Source organism: Ictalurus punctatus, chromosome 18 (assembly GCF_001660625.3).
Source record: "Ictalurus punctatus breed USDA103 chromosome 18, Coco_2.0, whole genome shotgun sequence".
NCBI lineage: Eukaryota > Metazoa > Chordata > Actinopteri > Siluriformes > Ictaluridae > Ictalurus > Ictalurus punctatus.
This window is the reverse complement of record NC_030433.2, coordinates 1,790,001-1,800,000: the sequence shown is the minus strand read 5'-3', so window position 1 is coordinate 1,800,000 and position 10,000 is coordinate 1,790,001. Positions and strand designations below refer to the sequence as shown.

General features: G+C 44.5%; 1 protein-coding gene across 3 annotated transcripts in view; it reads left to right on the top strand.

The window, feature by feature from the left end:
* Positions 1-10,000, top strand: part of ntng2b (netrin g2b) — a 57,087-nt gene that overhangs the window by 20,191 nt on the left and 26,896 nt on the right. The gene's annotated exons all lie outside the window — the stretch shown is intronic.

Sequence of the window (10,000 nt, the reverse complement as noted above, 5' to 3'; positions counted from 1 at the left end):
TGAACTTCCGGATCGCTACGCTGATTTATTTAACACAGGCATGGCTGCTTGAAGGAAGCACGGAATCTTTACTCGGCGTGTGTTAGCGCTGTATGCTAGTCTGTTAGCATGCCCACTAGCCTCCCCTGATTCGACCTAACGGCTGAGCTGACCTTTTTTTCAGAGAAGGGAAAGTGGGCTCGATTAAGTTTAAACGTCTATTACACCTCAGATGATATAATCAGGGTTTTATTTTAAACTCAGCTCACACAGCCAATCTCTGCTAACAGTACATTCTTCCTCGATCTCCTATACAGTATTCCTTTTAGATGATCCCACTGGTATGGGAAAAAAAGAAGAATGCTAGGTGTCGGGGCTGTCCCGCACACATAAATGACGGTGCTTTAGGACATTCGGAGTCGATCGTTATATCATGCTAACACGGCTACGACGTGAACACGCTGGGTATCGGTACACCCCAGGCCATTCCCATATTATTCTCCGTACGTTTTCACAGGACGTGTGGAATAAGGCAGCGGGCTGGTTTTGGCCCACGGGCTTTGATTCGACGGCCGTGATTAAGCACTAACGCAAAAAGATACCATACCTAGTTTTCAGTCCTTTATGAAGACCAGGAATTTTACATGTGAATCTACACATTCCGGTGTATACGTGTCAAACTGCAAGAAGAATAACACGGCCGATGAAACGCCTCATCGTAAAATATCGTATTTAATTTATCGCCACTATTACACACGTTACCTGGCCGCTACCACAATGACTGCTGTGTCCATATATATTCGGCGTAAGCTAATCTGCTGAATACTGAGTCGTAGAAAACATTCCCCGGGTTTTGCTAATAACATGCAGAAAAAATAAAGGAGTATTATTATCGAGGCTGGATTTTATTACTGTGTGTGTGTGTGTGTGTGTGTGTGTGTGTGTTTTCATCTGTAACACTTGTTTTAGAGTGTGCGTCGAATCTATGAATATATCACAAGTGCATGATTTATTGTCATTCTCAAGCGTACAGACACTTTATATCTCAGTATTACGATACAGCTCATTTCACTTGAACTCACATTGCGTAACCACACACACACACACACACACACACACACACACACACACGCTTTTCTGTGTACAGTATATTTCAATACATTATTTCTCAGATGCTGATGCTGTAACTTGCTTTGATGAACGATGCAAACGTTCTATTTTTCAAACGCTCACACACACACACACACACACACACACACACACACACACAATATTTAGTACACTGTGCATTTCAAAAAGTTGTGTCCCAGCATGTTGAAATCTACACTCTTGATCTAGCACAGCGTATGACGCGGCGAGTTTTAATGACATCACAAAACAGTCTGCCATCTGAGAGCTGACCTACATATGCCTGTGTGTGTGTGTGTGTGTGTGTGTGTGTGTGTGTGTGTGTGTGTGGCAATGCTGCAATAATATTTTGCATATGTGCACGCACAGACACACCGACACACACACACACACACACACACCCACACACACACACACACACACACACACATTGTCTTATTGTGATGAAACTTTCTGTAGTAGAAATACTGAGATTTGAACGGTTACGTAGTGATTCTGGACTGGACAAATCCTAAATGTATTAGTTCTTAGCACACTTTCTAAGTCGGGGGTCCAGTGTGCTGCCCGGTCTCATGTTTTGGTTGCCTGGAAACTGAAGAAAAGAAAAAAAAAAAAGTGGTAGCTTATGTAAAATTAATTCATAGTGAACTAGTTTGGTCGTTAAGTGCATCGAAGCAGACTGAGGGAAAAGACGTGTGTGATGTTCTGCATTGGCGTTGAACGAGGAAAGCATTTGAACTTTGACCTTGGAATGGCTGTCGGTGTCAGACAGGTTGGTTTAAGTATTTAAACGTTGATCTCCTGAGATTATCACACGTCACTGGAACTGAATGGTCTAAACAGACCACTTCTAGTGAGCATTATATGGGGGTTGAGAATTGCTTTGTTAATAAGAGAGAGAGGTCAGAGAGGATCGATTTGACCGGAAGACTAGCGTAAACGTTCTTCACCGGCGTGGTGAGGAGGAACGTAGCTCCGAATGCACACCACCGAACCTTGTGGCAGAAGACCGCACTGGGTTCCACTCCTGTCAGCCATGAGCAGGAATCTGAAGCTACAGTGAACACATCCTCACTGAAACTGGAGAGTTAAAGCTCGGGAAAAGACCTTTTCTGCTCATCAAAGAGTCGAGTCATCGTAGACTTTCCGTCAGCGCGAAGCCATTTCCGCCTGGATGCGTGAAGATCCCAGGAGATCAGCGGCTTCTGAAACACCCAAACCCGCCCATCTGACACCAACACCCATGCCGCGGTCACGGCCACTCGGATCACATTATGTCCGCATCGATCCGGATAGATCCGAAAACGCTCTTCGTCTACACGTTTTCCGATAAATTGCTCGTCCACACCGTAACACTCCCATCCCTATACCGTATGCGCGTCACAACGTAAAAAGCTCTAGTCTGCGGCTTTAGTCCGGCGTTTTAATCTCATTTTTACCGTCGTCTGTCCTTTATTTGGTTTTATTCGGTGTTCTATTGTACTTTTCCTCGCCCTGTTCAGCACTCTGGTCAGCGTCGCTGTGTTTAAATGTGCTGTATAAATCAAACGCACTTACCCGCCGAGTATATCTGATCACCGGGTGTCAAACGTTGAAGAAAGACAGAATATGCGGATGTCGTTTCAAGGAGTTTTCAAACAGCTAGAACGGATCTTTATCGGGTTTACATACCGCAGTAATGTGTAGTAGAGGCAGGTGGGAAACACACACGGTGAGAAGGTGCGAAAAAGATGCCTTGAGGTGAGATGTTGCACAGGTATGGATTGTGTGTGTGTGTGTGTGTGTGTGTTTCAAAGCACAAATACACGCAAAAACAAACACACACACACACACACAATTGTGCACACACACTGAAATCCAATCTGTGAGTTGAGAATCGATGAGTTTTTCCGGGCTGGTAGATATGACAGTGCGGACGTAGAGAGCCGTCAGCTCACTATTGATCACAGAGGGATTGTGTGTGTGTGTGTGTGTGTGTGTGTGTGTGTGGTGAGATTTTCCTGGAATGCCCCATTTTAAAAAAAAATAATAATGAAAAAAAAGTCCTGTTCTTTTCTGTACGTAGTTGAAGGTTGTTCTCAGGACTGGAGCGGTGCTTTAGTGCAAGGCTTCGTGCATGTGCGTGGAGGAAAAAAAAGTGAAACCGAAAGGTTCGAGTCAAGTAACGTTTGAATGAAATACATCCCTCTCTCTCTCTCTCTCTATCTCTCTCATCTTCCATCTCACTCTTCTTTCGTCTTTCATCTTCGCTATACTGTCTGTCTCTCTCGGGGCTGGGCTGTAGAGGAGACCTGGACAATCAGTCGAGCTCAGCAAATACGGCTACGCTAAGTGGATTAACCGAGAGAGAGAGAGAGAGAGAGAGAGAGAGAGAGAGAGAGAGAGAGAGACTGGGTATTGACACAAAGCCATGGCACGGATATGTAGGCTATATCTTTGGCTACAAGTCTTGATTCTTATAGTGACTCTTCTGAACAATTCATATTCCTAACTGACTCCATAACTGATTCCTAAAGCGATGCCTAATTATAAATAAATAAATAAATAAATACATACATACATCGATCAGATGGAAAAACGAATAGCCTTTACTTTGCGTTCCTAGTGTGTCTGCGAACCTTAAAGCTGCAGTATGTAACTTTCTTGGGATGCAGGAATGTAAGAGGAAAACCTCATTAGCAAATACGTCCATGTTCGTGCAGGCAAGTCACCGAGGAGCGTTTTGTGACGTGCTGTGCTGGAAATATCTCCTGCCGAAGCCGTTATCATCTCCTCGGTATTACAGAAGGGTTATGAGAGTAAAAGCGCCGTCTGCGCGTTTGAGATGTCACGCGTACAGCTTACCAGGGAAAACGATTCTCGCCTAAAATCAATAAATACGATTGGAAGATGAATCCAGCGATTTAACAGCGCAGTGAACTGTCTGAGCAGTTAGCTAGGAGAACGCTTTGACTGCACTAGGCTGGCTTCGCACACTGTAATTCGTTATAATAACATACTTTTTTTTTTTTTTTAAATTACAGTTAGCGTGTTCGGTACCCCCCCCCCCCGCGTCCATAGAGAATATGGATTTCTCTATATGTGTGGATTTCTTGAGTTCATCCCAAAAGTCTGGCGAAAATGTCACGTGAATAGCCTCGCGTCCGATAGACGCGTCCGATACTCACCCCCCCGCCCCGTGTAGGCGGAGGTGCATTCCGGTATACCGTATTATACCTTGAAATTGCACATCATTTTAATGTTATACATTCTGAACAGTTAATGTATTAATAATATGAAAATATGTGCCAAACTAAAGCAAAAAATCCCTGATCAAAAAACGACAACGTGCAGTCCACGTGAACCAAGCGACGTGTCTGTCATCAGCATAATCACGTCCGGGTGAATTTTTCTGCGAGGGAGAAGCAGGATGAATGCGAGACCGAGCGCACATGCTGGAGCACGGAGACGGTTGGTAAAAAATTTCCAGCTCATTAGAGCGAGTCTGTTAAACGAGGAGAATTTCTAATACAGGATCATTAAAGACAGGCTCTTATGGACTCTTAGGGAGTTACTGGTGTGCTCGTGACAGGCAACCGCGCATCCAAATAACCTGAAATCGGCTCGTAAAGGGGCACGAAATTACCGTGTAGAACAGAATACCGAATAAATATGGCATTGTTTCGAACGAGACGTCCGTCCGTACATCCGTCTTCTATACCGCTTATCTTCTGTGGTTGTGGGGAACCTGGAGTCTATCCCTGGGAGCATCGGGCACAAGGCGGGGTACACCCTGGACAGGGTGGCAATCCATTGCAGGGCCATACACATTCACACACCCGTTCATACACTACGGACACTTTGGACACGCCAGTCAGCCTACCGTGCGTGTCTTTGGACCGGCGGAGGAAACCGGAGTACCCGGAGGAAACCCCCGCAGCACGGGGAGAACACGCGAACTCCACACACACAGGGCCACGGTGTGAATCCAACCCCCGACCCTGCACGTGTGAGGAGAACGTGCCAACGGACCAAGACGTAAGAAAACCTAAACAAAAGTGGCAGAAAAACATATTTAAAAAACCCCCTGCTTGTGCTCGTCTACATTCTGGCGTCTTATCGACTACATGTGTATGGCTGGCACTATTTGACAACGTCATCGCGTTGCTCATCTTCGGAATATTCAGCATAAACACCGGTTGATGGCAGTCTGCGGAACATTTCTGAGATATTTCGATGGAACCCTACTATGATCCCTGGTCTTAGAGTGAGTGATGCGGGCACGAACGACAGAGGGAGAGAAAGAGAAGAAGAGAAAGATGTGTCAGCACGGACGGGTTGATTTATGCTGCTCTGGCAACGGCTGATTTGATAATCCTTGATTATTCCCGCCCACAGAGTCAAAGTCAGCGGTATTGAATCTCATTTGCTTTCTTTGCTTCCTTACCGTCTTTGTTTTTCGAGTCTCGCCGGGGTCTCCCCCGTCACATCTCTCGTGTAAGACAGCTTTGCTTTTCAATAACGACTTCTCGCGCGTCTTTTTCATCCGTGGGAATCGCGGCAAAAAGAGGAAAGGATTCTCGTAACTACAGAAAACGACGTCAGGGACGGATGGGCCGTTTCGTTTCTGTGATACCGAGCAGGCGGTATGGAAATAAAGGCAGATGGCAGAAAATGATACATTACATATATATAAACGTTATACTGTGAAAATGTACTTAAGTGTACTTATACAAACACTCTGGGTTGAGCATTTTAGATTCTGCTGCATTGAGTTTTACACGCTATCGTCTCGGAAGTTTACTCGATGGTGCGGAAAACAAAAACCAAAACCGTCCAGTGAAACACTTTGTTGATGAGAGAGGTTACAGGAGAATGGCCAGACTGGTTTTAACTGGCAAGAAGGCTACAGTGACTTAAATAGGTGCTCTTGATAACCAACAGAAACGCAGGTCAGAATGCACAACATCTCGAACCATGATGTGGATGGTAGGCTACAACGGCAGAAACCCACATCAGGTTCCACTGCTATGAGCTAAGATCAGGAACTGAGAGAAGGATGGCGCACGTTACAAAATAGGATCTTGTTTCTACCGGAGAGGCATTCTGACCTCCAAATGCCCAAAGATTTCTGACATTGTTGATGGACGGATGGATGCTAGACCTCCTAATTATGAAATAAATGAAGACGGCAGGACACATTAAAGGATCTGTGCATCTATGCAGGGAAAGATATATAGCTGGATACATGGACAGATGGATGGATGGATGGATGCTAGACGTTCTAATAATGAAATACACGAAGAAGGCAGGGCATACTAAAGGATCTATGCAGAGAAAGATAAATATATGGACGCATTGACCCTTGAATAGATGGATAGATAGATGGATGGATGGATACAAGATAGATGAATGTTATATTTATGCAGGATAAATGGAAAGATGGATTAATAGATGGTAAATGGATGATAGATAGATAGATAGATAGTGTGTATGTGAGAGAGAGAGAGAGAGTGAGAGAGAGAGAGCGAGGGGGGGGGGGGGGGGGGGGGGTCCACTTGTGTTTTTCTCTCTAATTTGTATGTATCCAATTCAGAGGCCTTGTTCCTGCTTGACATTTCTAAACTACTTGCTTTACAGTTCACGCACACACACACACACACACACACACACACACACACACACACACATCCTCAGATGAACAAGCCGTTTTGCTGCAGTCTGTGTAAATTATTTACTGGGCTGCAGCATGCCCAACTCATGACAAAATGTACGCAGACACATAAACGCACACATAAACACGTACACACACACATCCAGGGTTCACTCCCAGGACTTAATCGATCCATTATTATTGGACTATATAGAATACTGTATATGACCAGGCTTTATGTCTAAAATATTATATTAAGGTGAGTTTCAATGCGGTTTTAAAAAACATGTCCACTAGGAGGCAGTAAATGGGAGCCGTGATGGGCTGGAAGCTGAATTCGACAGAATTGCCAGACTAAAAAGGCAGAAATCCACACATCTGACCCAGATTGTTATTAACAGTAACATGCTTCTTCTGTGTTGTACAAATACAGGCCAGGTCCCTGTAGGATGGATGGATGGATGGCTGGATGGATGGATAGATAGATATGTGCACTTGAATGGACGGATGAATGGTTGGGCATTTGAATGGATGGAGGGATGGATGGACAGATGGATGGGTGGGCAATTGAATGGATGGATGGATGGATGGATGGAGGGATGGATGGACAGATGGATGGGTGGGCAGTTGAATGGATGGAGGGATGGATGGACAGATGGATGTGTGGGCAGTTGAATGGATGGAGGGATGGATGGACAGATGGATGGGTGGGCAATTGAATGGATGGATGCATGGATGGATGGACAGATGGATGGGTGGGCAATTGAATGGTTGGATGGATGGAGGGATGGATGGACAGATGGATGTGTGGGCAATTGGATGGATGGATGGATGGATGGACAGATGGATGGGTGGGCAATTGAATGGATGGAGGGATGGAAAGATGGATGGGTGGGCAATTGAATGGATCGATGGATGGAGGGATGGATGGACAGATGGATGTGTGGGCAACTGAATGGATGGAGGGATGGATGGACAGATGGATGGGTGGGCAATTGAATGATGGATGGATGGATGGAAATGTGCATGTCAGTGGATGATGGCTTGATGGACATTTGGTTTTATGCATGGATGGATAGATGGATAAATGGATAGATGGATGGATGGATGGATGGATAAATGGATAGATGGATGGATGGATAGATGGATAGATGGATGGATGGATAAATGGATAGATGGATAGATGGATGGATGGATAAATGGATGGATGGATAGATGGATAGACGGATGGACGGATGGTCACTGAAGCAGCATGGAATCATTTATATATACAGGAAACAAATCTTCTAAAACTTCCTAATAAAAGATTTTTGTCACTTCTCTTTAGCCATATATTTATTACATTTGTGTGTGTGAGTGTGTGAGTGTGTGTGTGTGTGTGTGTGTGTGTGTGTGTGTTTAATAAAACCAGGTCAGCAAGACTATTTGAAGGTTGTCTCTAAAAGCAGCAGCTGAACTCCTGAACTACCGAGCATGCTCAGTGGCTGACCTCTGTACTCTGTAATCCGCAAAGGATTATGGTTACGGACTTTAGGCTGGGGGCAGGGAGACTAGCAGGCAGATAAACACACACACACACACACACACACACATGCCTATTGTGCACACAAATTCCCATTTGAATGGGCAAACGTACAGAAAATCTTTCAAAAGAAAGTAAACAAACAAACCAACAAATAAAATCCAGAGAAAATTAGAGTGTAACTGGAAAGCAGAGAAGATCAAAGAGGATGAAATACGAAACCTGTATTATTTCTTGAATAACAGGACAGGAAGTTCTAATGAGGTTTGATCCATTTGGATGGATACATGATAGATTCATATACAGTATATGTGATGAGTATATGATAGCTAGACCTATAAAGTTAGGATTTCACTCTGTGTGTGTGAGTGTGTGTGTGAGAGAGAGAGAGAGAGAGAGAGAGAGAGAGAGAGAGAGATTATACGTGTGTATAAGTGTGAGTTAAATCTGTAGTTGTTGGGAACAGGAAATCGATGCCTTTCTTTGAAGTTAGATATATTTGTAAACAGGGTACCCAAATTGAACAGTCATGTTCAATTAAAGAGAGAGTTCATACTATTCTCTCTCTCTCTCTCTCTCTCTCACACACACACACCTTCACTCAATCTTCAGCTGTCCAGTTCCAGAGAGCCTGTGCCCACTGTAGTCTCAGATGTGTTGTGGAAAGTATTGAAAATGGAAGGCGTGCTCATATTTGGTCGGGTTTTGAAAATACTTTAAGTTTCAAAGTCGCTTTATTTTCGTTTTCAAAACTCTTTACGATGTGGACTATGGCCATGTTGACAGATAATTTCTTCAGCTCTGCTTATATGGGCTGTAGGTTGAGGGCTACCGAAGCGGACCTGGTGCTTTCCGCTCCTGTTTGAGAGATGTCGAGTCACCTCTGATCCTGATTTTTGGGGGGTTTTTACTGACCTTCCAACACCACACCCAGCTACTATACAGGTGCTATCCATGGTCCTGAAGGAGTTCCCGCAGCTCTGTGGTGGACTGTGGCACCACAAAACAGACTGGTGTGAGCTTGACAGGTAGTCTATGTTGACAGGAAGCTTGACAGGACGTCTGCGTTAACTCCTATGGTAATGACCAGTCTTTACATCTGTGGCTGTGGTGAGCAGAAAAGCATCTCAGAATGCACAACCTTTGAGGCAGATGGGCTCCAACGGTAGAAGACCACATCGGGTTCCACGCCTGTCGGTCAAGAACAGGAATCAGAGGCAACAGTGGGTACAGGCTCACCAAAACTGGACCGGTGAAGACTGGAAAAACATCGCCTGGTCTTTTTATTTGAGCTATCATAGCCATAGTGAACTCGTGTGTATATTACGTGCAATCATCACGTTCTCCTCTACATCCAGCAACAAGCACGGTATTAAATCACTAAAACTGAGAGTGGACAGAGAGAGAGAGAGAGAGAGAGAGAGAGAGAGAGAGCGCATGAGTGAAAGAATGTGTGAGGTGGAATGAGTGTGTATGAGTGAGTGTGTGTGAATTAGTCAGATGATCAGTGCTGTGCTAAATGCAAGGTGTGAGAGAGGATGGAGGGGAAGAGTGAGAGAGAAACGCCTGGCAAAGAGTGAAATTAGGATTAGCTTCCAGCTGCTCCAAATCCTCTGGGATTGGAGGGTTTTTTTTTTCTGTCTTAAAGATAAATAATTGCCTCTTTCTTTTACACACACAGTTTAACTTGTCAATTTAACAAAAGTGTGTGTGTGTGTGTGTCAGAGTGAAAATACTGG